Source organism: Dendropsophus ebraccatus, chromosome 6, assembly GCF_027789765.1.
Source record: "Dendropsophus ebraccatus isolate aDenEbr1 chromosome 6, aDenEbr1.pat, whole genome shotgun sequence".
In the NCBI taxonomy this organism is placed as follows: domain Eukaryota; kingdom Metazoa; phylum Chordata; class Amphibia; order Anura; family Hylidae; genus Dendropsophus; species Dendropsophus ebraccatus.
Window position 1 is genome coordinate 48,417,024 of NC_091459.1, and position 20,523 is coordinate 48,437,546.

Consider the following 20,523-nt stretch of genomic DNA (forward strand, 5'->3'; position numbering starts at 1 on the left):
TACTACGGTTACGGTGATACCACATTTGTGTAGGTTTTAACTATTACCACTTTGGCGCAATAGAAACTATCTTCCTAGCCAAAACCCACAAAAACTGTCACCACATTGCAAGATCCATAGCGTTCTTATCTTTTGAGCGACAGAGCTGGTTTTGGGCTTATATTATGCGGGAAGATCTGTAGTTTCTATTGATACCAAGTTTTATATGTATTTGACTTTTTGATCTCTTTTATGACGTATTTTCTAAAGCAGATTGATAAAATACAGCTATTCTGGTACTGTTTTTTTATTTATTTTTTTACAGTGTGTGTCATGCGATATAATTATTGATATTGTTTTATAGATTGGGTCGTTACGGACGTAGGGATACCAAATATGTATAGGATTTGTGTTTTTGATCACTTTTATGTAATGTTTTATAGTGTATGGGGAATGTAATGCATTTTTATTATGGGGGGGGGCTGGGGGGATTCTGTTTGGTGCACTTTTTTAACTTTTTTACACTAATGTACCTTACTGCACACTAGTGTAACACTTTAATCACTAATACAATACACTGCACTGCTTCTGCAGTACAGTGTATTGTATAATGGGACCATCCTGCTGACAGGCAGTAGCACAGCCACCCCTGTCAGCAGTATGGCTTATCCATGGTAAGCCCGGGGGCCTTCATTAGGCTCCCGGAGTTACCATGGAGACGTCAGGGGGACCGGACGGCGCCGCAGGACCTCCGATCACGTAAGTGGACGTGCGGCGCCGTCCGGTACACACTGGAACCCGTTAGAAGCCGCTGGCATGCTTTGACAGCGGCATTTAACGGGTTAGTGTAGGGACCCATGTGTATCAGATACCTGCACGAGGTACATGGGGCAGTGTGGCTTGATCAATTCACATACAGAATTCTGATGTTTTTTATGCAGCCGAGAGGTACTAGTATCAGCCATAGGTGTGAGGTGCAGCACTCTTTTTCTTCCCTGAACCGTATTTTGTTTCTCTCTTTTCTCCGTGTTTTGCACTCCTCCTGGTGAGACCCACATGACCGCAATTAGCAGGAGACACCTGAGTGCTCATGGTTTTAATCCCTCCTGTCTGTCCCATTCTATCTTTGATAGCTATGGTTAGTGCAATACCTTATCCAGACTTGTGCTGTTTGGGGGCAGCTTCCTCCGCCGGTGGTGCTGGCTGGGTTTTGGTGTGGCATTTTTGGGACTGGTCCTGTGGCATGGGGGTTACAGGGCCGTTCCATGGCCTCCCTTCCCTGACTGTGCACGCCTGCGGGGGTGGTGGTCACTGACCGGCACAGTGTGGACTTAGTGTAGGGACCCATGTGTATCAGATACCTGCACGAGGTACATGGGGCAGTGTGGCTTGATCAATTCACATACAGAATTCTGATGTTTTTTATGCAGCCGAGAGGTACTAGTATCAGCCATAGGTGTGAGGTGCAGCACTCTTTTTCTTCCCTGAACCGTATTTTGTTTCTCTCTTTTCTCCGTGTTTTGCACTCCTCCTGGTGAGACCCACATGACCGCAATTAGCAGGAGACACCTGAGTGCTCATGGTTTTAATCCCTCCTGTCTGTCCCATTCTATCTTTAATAGCTATGGTGAGTGCAATACCTTATCCAGACTTGTGCTGTTTGGGGGCAGCTTCCTCCGCCGGTGGTGCTGGCTGGGTTTTGGTGTGGCATTTTTGGGACTGGTCCTGTGGCATGGGGGTTACAGGGCCGTTCCATGGCCTCCCTTCCCTGACTGTGCACGCCTGCGGGGGTGGTGGTCACTGACCGGCACAGTGTGGACTTAGTGTAGGGACCCATGTGTATCAGATACCTGCACGAGGTACATGGGGCAGTGTGGCTTGATCAATTCACATACAGAATTCTGATGTTTTTTATGCAGCCGAGAGGTACTAGTATCAGCCATAGGTGTGAGGTGCAGCACTCTTTTTCTTCCCTGAACCGTATTTAACGGGTTAAACTGTCCAGAGCAGAGAATCCTCCGCTTCGGGCAGTTACAGGAGGGGGTCAGCGGTCACACTGACCGCTGATCCGCCGCACTGCTGTCGCTGCCGGGCGGCAGTTTGTTCAGATTGATATGCCGTTAAAAGGCGTACGCATCGGAATAAAGCCCATTAGTTGCCGCCGTGAAAAGGCAGCAGGGCGGTCACTAAGGGGTTAAACTGATACAAACAGATTTATCATTCTTATTATTATTATTGAGAGTCTGTCTCTGCCTGCCTCTGTGTTCCTGTCTCTGTCTGCCTGCGTGCCTGTCTGTCTTCCTGCCTCGTTCTGTCTACCTGCATCTGTCTCTCTGTTTATCCATCGGTCTATATCAGTCATGTCAAACTCTGGCCCGCAGTGCCATCATTTTTGGCCCACCAGGCAATTCAGAGTTTGAATTACATCTGGCCCGCCATAACTACTATATAAGAGACTAGGGGGAAGGGCTGGCTAATATATGAGACTATGGGGAGGGCTGGTTATTATATAAGAGACTATGCGGGAGGGCTGGCTACTATATGAGACTACTGAGGAAGGCTGGCTACTTTTTAAGAGACTATAGAGGATGACTGGCTATTATATAAGAAACTATGGGGGAGGGCTGGCAAGTATATGAGACTGTGGGGGAGGGCTGGCAAGTATATGAGACTATGGAGAGGGCTGGTTATTATATAAGAGACTATGCGGGAGGGCTGGCTACTATGTGAGACTACTGAGGAAGGCTGGCTACTTTTTAAGAGACTATGGAGGAGGGCTGGCTACTATATAAAAAACTATGAGGGAGGGCTGGCAAGTATATGATATTGTGGGGGAGGGCTTGCTACTATATAAGAGACTATGGGGGAGGGCTGGCTACTATATGAGACTACTGGGGAGGGCTGGCTACTATATAAGAGACAATGGGTGAGGGCTGGCTACTATATAACAGACTATGGCAGAGGGCTGGCTATTATATGAGAATACAGTGGAGGGCTGGCTACTATATGAGATTATGGGGAAGGGCTACCTACTATATGAGACTATGGGGGAGGGCTGGCTACTATATGAGGCTATGGGGGGCTGGCTACTATATAAAACACTATTGGGAGGGCTGGCTACTATATAAGAGACTATGGGTGAGGGCTGGCTACTATATAACAGACTATGGCAGAGGGCTGGCTATTATATGGGAATACAGTGGAGGGCTGGCTACTATATGAGACTATGGGGGAGGGCTGGCTACTATATGAGACTATGGGGGAGGGCTGACTACTATATGAGACTATGGGGGAGGGCTGACTACTATATGAGACTATGGGGGGCTGGCTACTATATAAGACTCTATTGGGAGGGCTGGCTACTATATAAGACACTACGGGGGAAGGCTGGCTACTATAGAAGAAACTATGGGGGAGGGCTGGCTACTTTATAAGAGACTATGGGAGGGCTGGCTACTATATAAGAGACTATCGGGGAGTGCTGGCTACTATATGAGACTACTGGGGAGGGCTGGCTACTATATGAGACTATTGGCGAGGGCTCTCTACTATATGAGAGTATTGGGGAGGGCTGGCTAGTATATAAGATACTATCATTTCAGTACCATCATTTTGGTCCACCAGGCAATTCAGAGTTTGAATTACATCTAGCCCGCCATAGCTACTATATAGGAGACTAGGGGGAAGGGCTGGCTAATATATGAGACTATGGGGAGGGATGGTTATTATATAAGAGACTATGCGGGAGGGCTGGCTACTATATGAGACTACTGAGGAAGGCTGGCTACTTTTTAAGAGACTATGGAGGAGGGCTGGCTACTATATAAAAAAAACTATGGGGGAGGGCTGGCAAGTATATGAGACTATGGGGGAGGGCTGGCTACTATATAAGAGACTATGGGGGAGGGCTGGCTACTATATGAGACTACTGGGGAGGGCTTGCTACTATATAAGAGACAATGGGTGAGGGCTGGCTACTATATAACAGACTATGGCAGAGGGCTGGCTATTATATGAGAATACAGTGGAGGGCTGGCTACTATATGAGATTATGGGGGAGGGCTACCTACTATATGAGACTATGGGGGAGGGCTGGCTACTATATGAGGCTAAGGGGGGCTGGCTACGTGAACACCCGGTTGTTCGGTGCTTAAGTAACGGCCGGATGATCTTTACGGCCGCGGAGCTCTGATGCGGGCGTGCGATGCCCGGGCCCCTAGGGGCCACTCTGCTGAGAGGCTGCTGTTGCGGGCAGGAACCGGGGCAGCTGCTAGCTAGATGGTTGTCACGGTTTAGGCACGAGGGATCACAGCTGGAAACCGGGCTCCTGACCGAGCGGAGACTAGGCATGCGATTCTTCGTTGTCCTTAGTCAGGGCACCAATTATCACACCAATGCCAAGGTTCAGAAACAACGGTAGTTGTATATTCATTGTAACGGTGGTAACTAGTAGCAACAGTCTCTCCGTATGCAACCGGGTATAAGGCAAACTTGAATACAGCAGAGCAATGGGTGATGCTGCAATAGGCTGTAAGAGTAGCGTGCTGAATGATAGGAGTAGTAGTGAAACTGAAGATGGGATGCTGGGTGGAATGAGACTTGAACTAATTACCTGCTGTTGATGATTAGAGAAGATGATGAGAGGAATGACTGAAGAATCGACACACAGATGAGAATCTTGAGACTTGAACACAGCCAGTGGACTGGAGCAGCAGAGCACTCGCAGGCCTCTCTCTTAGCAGGGAGAGAGAACAGACACAGAACTTGTTCCCTGAAGGTGGAGAACAAAACAGGAAGTCGCATGGTAACCCCACCCAAACTCGATGACCATTGGGGGTACCATGGCAACAGGGCACAGTCACATGACATCCAGCCATTGCATTATCACACCATTAGGCACATACAGAGAAATATACATGAGAATTACCATACTTGAACACTGGGGGGGCGACATAATACCATTAGGCACTGATAACTGAATATGCATACAAGAAATGAATGGAATAGCAGACCTGAATACTGCAGGGGGGGGGGGTGACACAATACACACAGTTTGCAGTGGACCATAGCTTTCCAGAACAGAACCGGTCATAATAAAAATGTGAGGATAAGAGGGCTGTTCTGGGACACTGCATACCTCCCTACTACCACAAGTTGAGGTAGATGTGGCTGAATGAACAAAGAGGACCAGGACAACAAGACAGAGGAAGGAATGTGAGTGTGAATGAGTATGTAGGTGTGTGTTTCCCACGCTCAAGGCACAGGTGGCAAGAGAAAATATGAAGAGAAAGAAAACCTTAGTGGCAGGACTTCACCTAGGGGAAGGCCCGGACTGGTAATCTGGCAAGCCGGGCTAATGCCCTCTGGGCTGGCCGGATTACCAGTCCGTGGGCCGCTCCGTCTACATAATAATTAAAAAACAAAAATCACCGCTGCGGCCCGCCACCGCAGCCCGCTTTTCTATGCCCAGCCGCTCGGCCCGCCCCTGCCCGCTCCTGACGTGCTCCTCCAATCAACATGGAGCAGGAGCGTGGGGCCGATGCGGCTGACTGCGGCGGCCCCTCGTTGGTTGGAGGAGCAGGCAGGGGCGGGCCAGCCGGGCCGAGGTGGGCGGGCTGTGGTGGCGGGAGGGGGCTGCGGTGGTGTGTCTCCGCCCCGCCTGATCCTACCCCAAATGCCTAGGCCGCAGACGTGCCACGCGCAGGCACGTCTGCAGCCACCTCCACCAGGCCCCCAGCGGTGACGTCATTTCCCTGACGCGCCGCTGAGGACCTGGAGGAGAGAGAGAAGAGGAGCCGCTGCCGTGGACCGAAGATCAAGACTGAGGAGCTGCTGAGGAGCGAGGTGAGGTGAGAATGTTTTTTTTTTTGTTTTTTTTTAACCCTCTCACATGTGGCCAGAAATGCAGGGGAGATGGAAGGGGGGAAGGGGGATTCAGGGGGTCTAATCTGTATGGGGTGAAGCAGGGGGGGGGCTATTCTATATGGGGGAGGTGCAGGGGGGGCTATTCTATATGGGGGAGGTGCAGGGGGGGCTATTCTCTATGGGGGATGCAGGGGGGCTATACTATATGGGGGAGGTGCAGGGGGGGCTATTCTATATGGGGGAGGTGCAGGGGGGCTATTCTATGTGGGGGAGGTGCAGGGGGGGCTATTCTATATGGGGGAGGTGCAGGGGGGGCTATTCTATATGGGGGAGGTGCAGGGGGGCTATTCTATATGGGGGATGCAGGGGGTGGGCTATTCTATATGGGGGAGGTGCAGGGGGGGCTATTCTATATGGCGGGGATGCAGGGGGCTATTCTATTCTGGGGGAATAAACAGGGGGCTATTCTATATGGGAGGATGCAGGGGGGCTATTCTATATGGGGGAGGTGCAGGGGGGCTATTCTATATGGGGGAGGTGCAGGGGGGCTATTCTATATGAGGACGATGCAGGAGGCTATTCTATATGGGAGGATGCAGGGGGCTATTCTATATGGGAGGATGCAGGGGGGCTATTCTATATGGGGGATGCAGGAGGCTATTCTATAAGGGGGGATGCACAGGGGGGCTATTCTATATGGTAGGGATGCAGGGGGGCTATTCTATATGGGAGGATGCAGGGGGGGCTATTCTATATGGGGGATGCAGGAGGCTATTCTATAAGGGGGATGCACAGGGGGGGCTATTCTATATGGTAGGAATGCAGGGGGGCTATTCTATATGGGAGGATGCAGGGGGGGCTATTCTATATGGGAGGGGATGCAGGGGGCTATTCTATATGGGGGGGATGCAGGAGGCTATTCTATATGGAGGGGAAGTACCGTGGGGGCGGGGGGGGGACTATTCTATATGAGGGGATGCAGGGGGCTATTCTATATGGGGGGATGCAGGAGGCTATTCTATATGGAAGAATGCACAGGGGGCTATTCTATATGGGGGGGATGCAGGGGGGCTATTCTATATGGGGGGATGCAGGGGGGCTATTCTATATGGGAGGATGCAGGGGGGCTATTCTATATGGGAGGATGCAGGGGGGGCTATTCTATATGGGAGGGGATGCAGGGGGCTATTCTATATGGGGGGGTGCAGGGTGCTATTCTATATGGGAGGATGCAGGGGGACTATTCTATATGGGGGGATGCAGGAGGCTATTCTATATGGAGGGGAAGTACCGTGGGGGGCGGGGGGGGGCTATTCTATATGAGGGGATGCAGGGGGCTATTCTATATGGGGGGATGCAGGAGGCTATTCTATATGGAAGAATGCACAGGGGGCTATTCTATATGGGGGGGATGCAGGGGGGCTATTCTATATGGGGGGGATGCAGGGGGGCTATTCTATATGGGGGGGATGCAGGGGACTATTCTATATGGGAGGATGCAGGGGGGCTATTCTATATGGGAGGGATGCAGGGGGGCTATTCTATATGGGAGGATGCAGGGGGGCTATTCTATATGGGAGGGGATGCAGGGGGCTATTCTATATGGGGGGGATGCAGGGGGAGCTATTCTATATGGGGGAGGTGCAGGGGGCTATTCTATATGGGGGAGGTGCAGGGGGGGCTATTCTATATGGGGGGATGCAGGGGGGCTATTCTATATGGGGGGTGCAGGGGGGCTATTCTATATGGGGGGTGCAGGGGGGCTATTCTATATGGGGGATGCAGGGGGGCTATTCTATATGGGGGGGATGCATGGGGGGCTATTCTATATGGGAGGATGCAGGGGGGCTATTCTATATGGGAGGGATGCAGGGGGGGCTATTCTATATGTGAGGATGCAGGGGGGGTTATTCTATATGGGAGGGGATGCAGGGGGCTATTCTATATGGGGGGGATGCATGGGGGGCTATTCTATATGGGGGATGCAGGAGGCTATTCTATATGGGGGGGGATGCATGGGGGGCTATTCTATATGGGGGGATGCAGGAGGCTATTCTATATGGAGGGGATGCATGGGGGGCTATTCTATATGGGGGGATGCAGGAGGCGATTCTATATGGAGTGGAAGTACCGTGGGGGCGGGGGGGGGGTATTCTATATGAGGGGATGCAGGGGGCTATTCTATATGGGGGGGATGAATGGGGGGCTATTCTACATGGGGGGATGCAGGAGGCTATTCTATATGGGGGAATGCACAGGGGGCTATTCTATATGGGGGGATGCACAGGGGGGCTATTCTATATGGGGGGATGCAGGAGGCTATTCTATATGGGGGAATGCACAGGGGGCTATTCTATATGGGGGGGATGCAGGGGGCTATTCTATATGGGAGGGGGATGCAGGGGGCTATTCTATATGGGAGGGGGATGCAGGGGGCTATTCTATATGGGGGGATGCAGGGGGGCTATTCTATATGGGGGAATGCACAGGGGGCTATTCTATATGGGGGGGATGCAGGGGGCTATTCTATATGGGAGGGGGATGCAGGGGGCTATTCTATATGGGGGATGCAGGGGGCTATTCTATATGGGGGGATGCAGGGGGGCTATTCTATATGGGGGGATGCAGGGGGCTATTCTATATGGGGGGATGCAGGGGGCTATTCTATATGGGAGGATGCAGGGGGGCTATTCTATATAAGGGGGGTAGCACAGGAGGGCTATTCTATAGGGGGGAATGCACGGGGGGTTTCTATATGGGGGATGTACATGCAAAGCAGGGGGGGGCTATTCTATAAGAAGGGATGTACAATGGGAAACTATTCTATAAGGGGGGGATGTACAGCAGGGGGGCTATTCTATATGGGAGAGATGTACATGTACAGCAGGGGGGCTATTCTCTATGGGGGGATGTACATCAGCAGTAGGTTATTCTATATGGGGGGGAAGTACCATGGGGGGGCTATTCTATATGGAAATATGTGCAGCGGGGCGGCTATTCTATATGGAGGGGAAGTACCGCGGGGGGGGGGCTATTCTATATGAGGGGATGCAGGGGGGCTATTCTATATGGGGGAATGCACAGGGGGGCTATTCTATATGCGGGGATGCACAGGGCTATTCTATATAGGGGGGATGCAGGGGGGCTATTCTATATGGGGGATGTATAGATGAGGATGTTGCTGGAGCAAGAAGCCTAAAATGTCTGTCTGGCAGATCCCGTGGAAAGGAGCCCGAGAAGCCTTCATGATGGCCGGAGCCAGATGGAAAAGAAAAGGAAAAGTGGACGTCTCTTCATGCAGAGAAGACGTGAGTCACAGGATGTAACTGCACTATAATCACTTATAAGGTCTGCAGAACCTTTATACAGCTGGGATCTACTTCTGTATCAGGGGTGTCACACTCCGGCCCTCCAGGTGTTACAAAACTACAATTCCCGTCATGCTTTAGCTGTCCAGGCATGAAGGGATTTGTAGTGATGTAACAGCTGGAGGGCCGGAGTGTGACACCTGTGTTCTATGGTCACTGCTTTGGGAGAATATTGGTCTTTTATATTGGCTGTTATTTGGTGACAGTATAGTGGTATTGTCCAGTCACTGTATGGTGAGAGTAGTGGGCATGGTATTACTTGTATTATTGGTAATATTAGTGTTTTATATAGTGAGTCGAGGTATAGTGGTGTTAGCAGGGGCGTAGCTAGGGGTTCAGCCTAGGGTGGGTGAGTGAGTCTGAGTGGGCCCCCAACCGGTTATGTTACTCATAGGAAACCCCAGCAGGTGACACGAATTTCTGAATAATAAAGGGAATATTCTTCAACATTATTCATAGTGAATAAGGATAAAAAGCTGTGTAAGAGGCTTCTACATTTCACATATAGAACCACAAAAAAATGACCTCCATTATACTGACTACAGCAAGGGTGTCACACTGAGGCCCTCCAGCAGAGCTGTATATATATATATATATAGCAGGGACCAAATAACCAGGAGGAGCTATATATATATATATTGCAGTCATCAAATGACTAGGTGGAGCCACATATATATATATATATATATATATATATATATATATATATATATACACACACAGCAGTGATCAAATACCAGGGGGGGCCATATATATAGACATATGTGTGTGACCAAATGACCAGGGGGAGCCATTTATATACAGCAGTGACCAAATGACCAGGAGTATATATATATCTATATCTATATCTATATATATATATATATATATATATATATATATATATATAATATATATACATACTCCTGGTCATTTGGCCACTGCTATATCTATAAATGGCTGCTGTGTGTGTGTGTGTGTGTGTGTGTGTGTGTGTGTGTGTGTGGTGTGTGCTGTGTGTGCTGTGTGCTCTCTCACACAGTCCTCACTCTGTACCTGACAACTTCCAGCAACACAGACACTGATGATGATCACTTACAGCTGCTGCTGCACTTCTTCTCAGTTCCTGGCAGCCATAGACGACAGGATCCCTCCAGCTCTCTCCTCCTCATACCATGCTCTGTCGGACAGTGGGGGAGGGGCCAGCAGCAGAGCAGGAAGCAGCGTGGAGGAGGAAGTGAAGAGAACAGGGAGAAGATCCAGCCCTGGCCGGGCACTGCATCCGATGGCTGAGTGGGCCCCTGATGAGCAGGGGGCCCGCTATTACCAGGTGCTGTTGCCGTGTTAGGGGCCCACTACACAGGTGCTAAGGCTGTCTGCAAAAGAAATAGCTTTTGCAGACAGCATTAAGCGTCTGAGACCTCAGTGGGCCCCTGCCTGAGTGGGCCCGGGAGCGACCGCCCCCTTTGCCCCCCCCTATTTTCGCTACTGGGTGTTAGTCATTATGTGGTGATAATGGCCGTGCTCATGGTGTGGTGGTAATGGCCGTGCTCATGGTGTGGTGGTAATGGCTGTGCTCATGGTGTGGTGATAATGGCCGTGCTCATGGTGTGGTGGTAATGGCCGTGCTCATGGTGTGGTGGTAATGGCCGTGCTCATGGTGTGGTGGTAACGGCCGTGCTCATGGTGTGGTGATAATGGCCGTGCTCATGGTGTGGTGGTAAAGGCCGTGCTCATAGTGTGGTGGTAATGGCCGTGCTCATGGTGTGGTGGTAATGGCCGGGCTCATGGTGTGGTGGTAATGGCCGGGCGCATGGTGTGGTGGTAATGGCCGGGCGCATGGTGTGGTGGTAATGGCCGGGCGCATGGTGTGGTGGTAATGGCCGGGCGCATGGTGTGGTGGTAATGGCCGGGCGCATGGTGTGGTGGTAATGGCCGGGCGCATGGTGTGGTGGTAATGGTCGTGCTCATGGTGTGGTGATAATGGCCGTGCTCATGGTGTGGTGATATACTTTGTTACTTATATACTGGTAGTATTGGAATATTGGTGGGTTTGCTTGGTAACAGTATGGTAGTAATGTGTACAGTATGGTGATAATATTTGCTTACTGGTGTTATTAACTATGACTGTATTATCATGCACAGAAAATTCTTACCTATGTTACCATTATATATGCCTAAAATTTTTCCTTGGGCCCTAATTATACGAAAGATAGATAGATAGATAGATATCACAGTATATAGGTAGCACTATACCAGTAGTGGATCCGAGTGCCAGCAGGGATGGCTTTGACCAGGAGCCCGTTGTATATAGCAAGGAATTCCCCACAGCACAGCTTAGAATTCAAACGTTGTGATTTATTTCATGTCCAAAAACAGCAGTAAACAGTGCAACACAGCAAGCTGAGTCTGATGCGACGTTTCTGCCGTCTCCGCCGCCTTTCTTTAGCAGATCTACAGCAGAAAATTCTGCTCGGAAATTCTGCAGTGTGAACAACAGAGCAGAAAACCCATTGAACACAATGGGACTTTGCTCTGTACATTTTTTACGGGAGGAATTTCAAGCTGAATTCCTCACCTTTTCCTCAGTGTGCACATAGCCTTAAAGGGATTCTGTGAGGTCCATTCCAGGTCTAGGGCTGTAGATCTCAGCAGACAGGTGTGAGGGAGATATCACTGACAGGACCTTTAGTCCAGTGTAAACTTTTATTTATAATTGTCCTTTTCATTACCAACTAAAGTTTCACAACAGCAGCCGCTGTGGCTCCACCTCTGACACTTCAGCTGGTAATGAAAAGAATGATTATAGAGGTTTACACTGGACTAAAGATCCAGTCCCTGATCTGTACGCTGGGATCTACAGCTGTGTACTTGGTATAGACCCCACAGGTTCCCTTTAAGGGCACGTTCATACCTAATCCAATGCAGATTTGATGCTTCTGATGTAATCAGTTGAAATGAATGCATAAATATGCGGCATCAAATCCGCAGCAGATTATGTTATAGCATTATTTTTAGGTGCTGATGGTGGGGTTCACATGTATAAGGGAGTAGTGGGGACACAGCTAAATGAAGCGCATATTTTTCATCCATGATATGGTATGTGGGCTGCCGGGCTTTGACTGCCAGGGCTGACTTTAAGTCCCAGTCCGGCCCTGCCTAGGGGTGCCTATCGTACTCTGGTTACAGGTAGTTAGTGCGTGGACCATCTGACATGGAAGTCAGGACTACTTAACTGCTGGCGGGCGACCCTCAATTCCAGTCAGTTTACACAGTAGGTTTTCAATTAAATACGTTTGGAAAAAGAATGTGAAGACCTGTGTACTGCCTTGGGTGTCTGTGTGAAGTGACTTGGACACCTGGAAGACAAAAGAATAAAATAACAAACACAGGCATACATTTGGAAGCTTCCGTACACACCAAACAGTCATACAACTCAATTGCTCAAGAGGCCTTGCACACGAAAAGGTATCCAAGGTGCAGTATGTATGGACAAGTGTAAGCGTTGAGTGGGACTATGTGCAGCAACTACTATGTTGGGACAAAACAGGGATAGACAAACAATGGAGACACAAGGAAGGGAAAAACACAGCAGGCCACAAATACTGTGAGGTCCGGAGGAGAACTGGCTCAAAGGAATCTTTCCAGAAGAGAATACCACAATACAATATATGAAGGAAATAGAATACCCCTGTGAGAAAATACACTCTTTGAAAATATACTCTTTAGAAAATAGACTTTTTCTGAGGCTATACATACATACTGACTTCTTACTCAGAGGAGGAGGAAACTTTGACTCTGACATGAAAATATACACTGTGAGAAGAAATACTTTTTCAAAAGACATACTTTACTCTGAGACTAAATCTAAATGACTTTTCTGCTTACTCAGAGGAAGAAAATATATAGATATGACTCTGATATGAAAATAACCTTTTTGACTACTGTAGTGCAATAATCAACTTCTGACAATCACATAATCATGAAAGTGCTTTAGGAAGAACTGGGTAAGTGTCTCTGTTGTGGTAGAGTCTCTTTCAGGCAATTAGACCATTGTCCATGTAAAGGCTCTGGGACAGGCACTAGAGAACAATATAATAAGTTGAGTGTCCATCAGCACATAGCTGGATAATAGACAAAGTTCTTGGTCAGGAGGACCAGGCACGGACCTTGAACGTTGCAGAGAACTGTTTGAATCATACAATAACAACAAACAAAACAGGAACAGTTTAAGGACTTTGGTCTCTACAGCGAATTATTGTGAAGAGGCGGGAGGAACCTCATTAGGCCCCTTCTCCTTCTTCTGCCATGGGTAGTAGAGGCGTGGAGGGCCTGAAGCAGAAGCATCGCTGGAGACAGTGGTGACCACAATGCTGGGGGTCACAGTAGTTATAGGTGAAATGACAGGGGCCACATTATAGGTGACGGTAGTAGAAGCATTGGTGGCTTTAGCCACGGCTGTGGAAGAGGCAGTGTTAGCTGCTGTGGACTGCCCTGCTGTAGTGGGAGCTGCAGGTGCTGCAGTGGGCATGGCGGTCGCAGCTTTAGTGGCAGGCGACAGGGCAGCAAGGGCCTGCTGAATGTCCTGGATCAGCTGCATTATCTTAGGCCCACGCCCGAGCATCCATTGCGGCAGGGGCGGCGAATCACGCCCTGGAGGCCGCCACAGACCCGGGGACACTGGAGCCTTGGCCGAATCCTTTACTTTGAGACCTGGGACGGGGGACAAGAAAGTTAGGTCACTTACGTACGGACCGCCCTCTGGTGACGTGGATCCTCCGGTAGAGAAGGCTGAGTCGGAGGCACTGGAACAGTCCGGTTTCGGCGAGATGCTGGCACCCGGCGTGAATTCCCCGTCTTGATTAGCGGAGGCTGGAGTGGAGGCCCCCCAGCTGGTGTCGCTGTCGGATGGGCGCGGTGCTAGCAGGCAGGCAGGATTACGTGGCGGTATGCTCTCCGGCAGCTCCGGTATCACGGGAGCTGCGGCTGCAGGCAAACGTTCCTTGTGGGCCACCATCTTGCTACACACTGGCGTGGTCTTGAGGACCTGGGAGGAGGCAGAGCGCAGAGGCTGAAGTTCCAGCCCAGTAGTCTGCCCAGCAACAATGACGTCATCCGGCACAGGCAGCCAATCGGGAGCAGTCAATGCAAAGTCTATGGCGCCGGGTGATTCCCGCTCTTTAATGGCACAACGGTTAACCCCCTCCTCTCTGCGGTATGGCGCTGTTAGAAATTGCCGAAGACAGCGGCCATCTTGTGTACAGCCTAGGACCCAAGGCACCTCAATTACACCCATGATAATGCAGAAAACTGTCCACTTTAGCAGCAGCACGCTAGGCAAAGTCTTTCTGGTAGTTGTAGTGCGCCTCTGAGGGATAGTTGGAGCGGGCACAACGCAGTCTGTATCCTGTTCGTGGCGCAAAAAATTCGATGCCCGGGCCCCTAGGGGCCACTCCGCTGAGAGGGTGTTGTTGTGGGCATGAACCGGGGCAGCTGCTAGCTAGATGGTTGTAAACCGGGCTCCTGACCAAGCGGAGACTAGGCATGCGATTCTTCGTTGTCCTTAGTCAGGGCACCAATTTTCACACCAATGCCAAGGTTCAGAAACAACGGTAGTTGTATATTTATTGTAACGGTGGTAACTAGTAGCAACAATCTCTCTGGATGCAACCGGGTATAAGGCAAACTTGAATAAAGCAGAGCAATGGGTGATGCTGCAATAGGCTGTGAGAGTAGCGTGCTGAATGATGGGAGTAGTAGTGAAACTGAAGATGGGATGCTGGGTGGAATAAGACTTGAATGAAATACTTGCTGTTGATGATTAGAGAAGATGATGAGAGGAATGACTGAAGAATCGACACCCAGATGAGAATCTTGAGACAGGAACACAGCCAGTGGACTGGAGCAGCAGAGCACACGCAGGCCTCTCTCTTAGCAGGGAGAGAGAACAGACACAGAACTTGTCCCCTGAAGGTGGAGAACAAAACAGGAAGTACCATGGTAACCCCAGCCAAAACTTGATGACCGTTGGGGGTACCATGGCAACAGGGCACAGTCACGTGACATTCAGCCATTGCATCATCACACCATTAGGCATATACAGAGAAATATACATGAGAAGTACCATACTTGAACGCTAGGGGGCGACATAATACCATTAGGCACTGATAACTGAATATGCATACAAGAAATGAATGGAATAGCAGACCTGAATACTGCAGGGGGGGTGAAACAATACATGCAGTTTGCAGTGGACCATAGCTTTCCAGAACAGAGCCGGTCATAATAAAAGTGTGAGGATAAGAGGGCTGTTCTGGGACACTGCAGGCGCATCAGCGTGCGCCCGCATCAGAGCTTCCCACAGCCCACAGTGAAGCAAGTGGCCGGAGCCACTTGCTTCACTGTGTGAACTGACAGGTCTTTCTGCGGCCGGAATTCACTGAATTCTGGCCGCAGAAAACTGACATGTCAGTTTTTTCCGGCGCCGGATGGGATCGCGGCCAGAGTGCATACGATGTGTGTACGCTGTGGCCGGGATCCCATTGAAAATAAGGCATTTTTCCAATCCATAAAACTACGGTCGTAGTTCTGTGGCGAGAACTACGGCTGTAGTTTTACGTAGTGTGAACATAGCCTAAGATACTATGGGGGAAGGCTGGCTACTATAAGAGAGACTAAGGGGGGGCTGGCTACTATATGAGTTTATTGGGAAGGGCTGGCTACTATATAAAAAAAAATGGAGGGGTGCTGGCTACTATATAAGAAACTATGGGGTGGGCTGCCTACTATATAAAAGACTATGGGGAGGGCTGGCTACTATATAAGAGACTATAGGGGAGGGCTGGCTACGTTATGAGACTATGGAAGAAGGCTGGCTTCTATGTAAAAGACTATGGGGGAGGTCTGGCTACTATATGAGACTATGGGGGAGGGCTGGCTACTATATGAGACTATGTGGGAGGGCTGGCTACTATATGAGACTACTGGGGGGTGGCTACTATATAAGAGACTTTGGGGCAGGGCTGATACTATATGAGACTATTGGGGAGGTCTGCATACTATATGAGACTATGGGGAAGGCTGGCTACTATATGAGACTACGGGGAGCGCTGGCTACGATATAAGACTAAGGGGGGTCTGGCTACTGTATAAGACTATTGAGGAAGGCTGGCTACTATATAAGAGACTATGGGGCAGGGCTGGCTACTATATAAGAGACTATGGGGAGGGCTGGCTACTATATAAGAGACTATGGGAATGGTCTGGCAACTATATGAGACTACGGGGAGGGCTGGCTACGATATGAGACTATGGGGGATCTGGCTACTGTAAGAGACTATGGGGGAGGGCTTGCTACTATATAAGAGACTATGGGGCAGGGCTGGCTACTATATGAGACTGCAGGGGAGGGTTGGCTACTGTATTAGACTATTGGGGAGGGCTGGCTAATATAGGAGACTATTGGGAGGGTTGTCTATTGTAGGAGACTATTGAGGAGAGCTGGCTACTATATGAGACTACTGTGGAGGGCTGACTACTATATGAGACAATTGGGGAGGGCTGGCTTGTATATAAGAGACTATAGGGGGGCTGGCTACTATATAAGAGACTATGAGGAGGGCTGGCTACTATATAAGAGACTATAGGGAGGGCTGGCTACTATATAAGAGACTATGGGAATGGGCTGGATACTATATGAGACTATGGGGGAAGGCTGGCTACTATATGAGACTATGGGGGAGGGCTGGCTACTATATGAGACTATGGGGGAGGGCTGGCTACTATATGAGACTATGGGGAGGGCTGGTTACTATATAAGAGACTATAGGGGAAGGCTGGCTACTATATGAGACTACAGGGGAGGGCTGGTTACTGTATAAGACTATTGGGAAGGGCTGGCTACTATAGGAGACTATTTTGGAGGACTGACTACTATATGGGACCTTGGGGGACTGGACCCCATTTTGGCACTACTGGGAGGGCTGGCTACTATGTCGGGCAGTTTTGGTTGGGTTGGCTACTACATAGGGCAATATTTGGGGGGTTGGGTAATACTTGGGTTGGTTTTAATCATATTATAGCAATTTTGGTGTCATTTATCATAGTACACCTGGCTGGGAGACGCACACCGCTGACTGTGCCAGGAACACTGCATGCTTCTCTGACAGTGCCAGGAACGCCACATTCGGGCTTCAAAAATTATCAAGGTTGGCCCGTGACTTTGTCCAATTTTTTAACCCCTGGTTTATATGATTATCTATGTATCTAATCTATATATAGATAGCTACACATTGATAACTATTTATTAAAGAAAAACTATGGTGAATTCTCATCGGTGCAGCCGTATTAACAAAACCCTACACTGGCCTCCAAAGAATCCAAATAAAATGGTTTAATCCGCACCTACCTGCGTCTTCCTTGCTGGCAAGCAACAGAACAACCAACCAGCCTACCTACATGGTTTCCTGCCTGCAAATGAACTGCTAGCCTTTCTATCAGCAGTATATGTCAGCACAGCCTTGATGACATCACCAGCCCTGCCCTGGCAGGCTAGTGGTAAACAACTTTGTTGCCATGGCAACAGGCTGCCAGAGACAAACAAGTGTTTACCAAACAAACTTTTATTAGCAATGCCAAGCCTTAAATCTTGGGGTGCAGCTGCACACCCCACTTGGGAGGTGTTTGTTGCAATGCAGTTTCGGATGCGGCTGTGCACCCTTGAGGGGTTCTGTTTTAGGCAACACATTTGGGGGGTGAACTGAACCTGGAAGCATTGCAATACCAGGTCAGTGCCTGGAGAGGACAGAGCAAGCTCTTTTACTATCTCCCTTTTCTAAAAATCCATTCAATATATGGGGCCCAGATAGGGGACGTATTAGATATTAAACTGATACGAACAGATGTATCATTATTATTGAGAGTCTGTCTCTGCCTGCCTCTGTGTGCCTGTCTCTGTCTGCCTGCGTGCCTGTCTGTCTTCCTGCCTCGTTCTGTCTACCTGCATCTGTCTCTCTGTTTATCCACCGGTATATATCAGTCATGTCAAACTCTGGCCCGCAGTGCCATCATTTTTGGCCCACCAGGCAATTCAGAGTTTTTTATATAGTAGCCAGCCCTTCCCAATAAACTCATATAGTAGCCAGCCTAAGAGACTATGGGGGAAGGCTGGCTACTATAAAAGAGAGACTATGGGGGAGGGCTGGCTACTATATGAGTTTATTGGGAATGGCTGGCTACCATATAAAAAACTATGGGTGGGCTGGCTACTATATAAGAGACTATTGGGTGGGCTGGCTACTATATAAAAGACTATGGGGTGGGCTGGCTACTATATGAGACTATGTGGGAGGGCTGGCTTCTATATGAGACTACTGGGGGTGGCTACTATATAAGAGACTTTGGGGCAGGGCTGGATACTATATGAGACTACGGGGAGCGCTGGCTACTATATAAGATACTATGGGAGGGCTGGCTACTATATAAGAGACTATGGGAATGGGCTGGCTACTATATAAGAGACTATGGGGAGGGCAGGCTACTATATAAGATACTATGGGAGGGCTGGCTACTATATAAGAGACTATGGGAATGGGCTGGCTACTATATGAGACTACGGGGAGGGCTGGCTACGATATGAGACTATGGGGGTCTGGCTACTGTAAGAGACTATGGGGGAGGGCTGGCTACTATATAAGAGACTATGGGGCAGGGCTGGCTACTATATGAGACTACAGGGGAGGGTTGGCTACGGTATGAGACTATTGGGGAGGGCTGTCTACTATAGGAGACTATTGGGATGGTTGTCTATTATGGGAGACTATTGAGGAGGGCTGGCTACTCTATGAGACTACTGGGGAGGGCTGACTACTATATGAGACTATTGGGGAATGCTGGTTAGTATATAAGAGACTATAGGGGGGCTGGCTACTATATAAGAGACTATGAGGAGGACTGGCTACTATATAAGAGACTATGAGGAGGGCTGGCTACTATATAAGAGACTATGGGAATGGGCTGGATACTATGTGAGACTATGGGGAGGGCTGGCTACTATATGAAACTATGGGGGAGGGCTGGTTACTATATAAGAGACTATGGGGCAGGGCTGGCTACTATATAAGAGACTATAGAGGAAGGCTGGCTACTATATGGGACTACAGGGGAGGGCTTGCTACTATATGAGACTACTAAGGAGGGCTGGCTACTATATGAGACTACTGGGGAGGGCTAGCTACTATAGGAGACTATTTTGGAGGACTGGCTACTATATGGGACCTTGGGGGGCTGGCCCTTATTTTGGCACTACTGGGAGGGCTGGCTACTATGTTGGGCAGTTTTGGTTGGGTTGGCTACTACATAGGGCAATATTTGGGGGGTTGGGTATTACTTGGGTTGGTTTTAATCATATTATAGCAATTTTTGGTGTCATTTATCATAGTACACCTGGCTGGGGGATGCACACCATTGACAGTGCCAGGAACACCGCATGCTTCTCTGACAGTGCCAAGACCGCCACACTCACTCTTCAAAAATTATCAAGGTCGGCCCGTGACTTTGTCCAATTTTTTAATTTTGTCCCACAGTGTATTTGAGTTTTGACACCCCTGGTCTATATAAATATCTATGTATCTAATCTATATATAGATAGCTACACCAAGGCTGTATTAACAGCTGCTGCTGCCCTAGGCACTAAACCTGAAGACGCCCCATCTACACTCACCTATTGGCGATACCAGACCTGACCAATACCACCATACCCCCCACCCCCCTGGAAAAGACACCAAATTTACTGCCAAGTCTGAACGGGAGGAGGGAAACTAAAAAAATAAAAACAAAAAAATTAGTTTTTTCTGTCCCCCTGCTGCAGCCCTCCTGCATGGTGCTGCCCTAGGCAACGGACCACGGGTGCCTAGTGGTAAATATGGCCCTGAGCTACACATTGATAACTATTTATTAAAGAAAAACTATGGTGAATTCTCATTGGTGCAGCCGTATTAACGAAAGTGTACACTGGGCCAAAAGAATCCAAATAAAAGGTTTAAAAGGCACCTACCTGCATCTTCCTTGCTGGCAAGAAACCAACTAACCAGCCTACCTGCTTGGTTTCCTGCCTGCAGATGAACTGCTAGCCTTTCTGTCAGCTGTATATGTCAGCACAGCCTTGATGACATCACCAGCCCTGCCCTGGCAGGCTAGTGGTAAACAACTTTGTTGCCATGGCAACAGGCTGCCAGAGACAAACAAGTGTTTACCAAAAACAAACTTTTATTAGCATTGCCAAGCCTTCCAATGCTGTTTCGGGTGCAGCTGACTTTATTTGGAGGTGCGGCTG

At 49.2% G+C, this 20,523-nt stretch overlaps 1 pseudogene; it reads right to left on the reverse strand.

Moving 5' to 3' along the window:
• Positions 1–17,939: 17,939 nt before the first annotated feature.
• On the reverse strand, positions 17,940–18,115 carry LOC138796081 (U2 spliceosomal RNA; annotated as a pseudogene).
• Between the last annotated feature and the right edge of the window lie 2,408 nt (positions 18,116–20,523).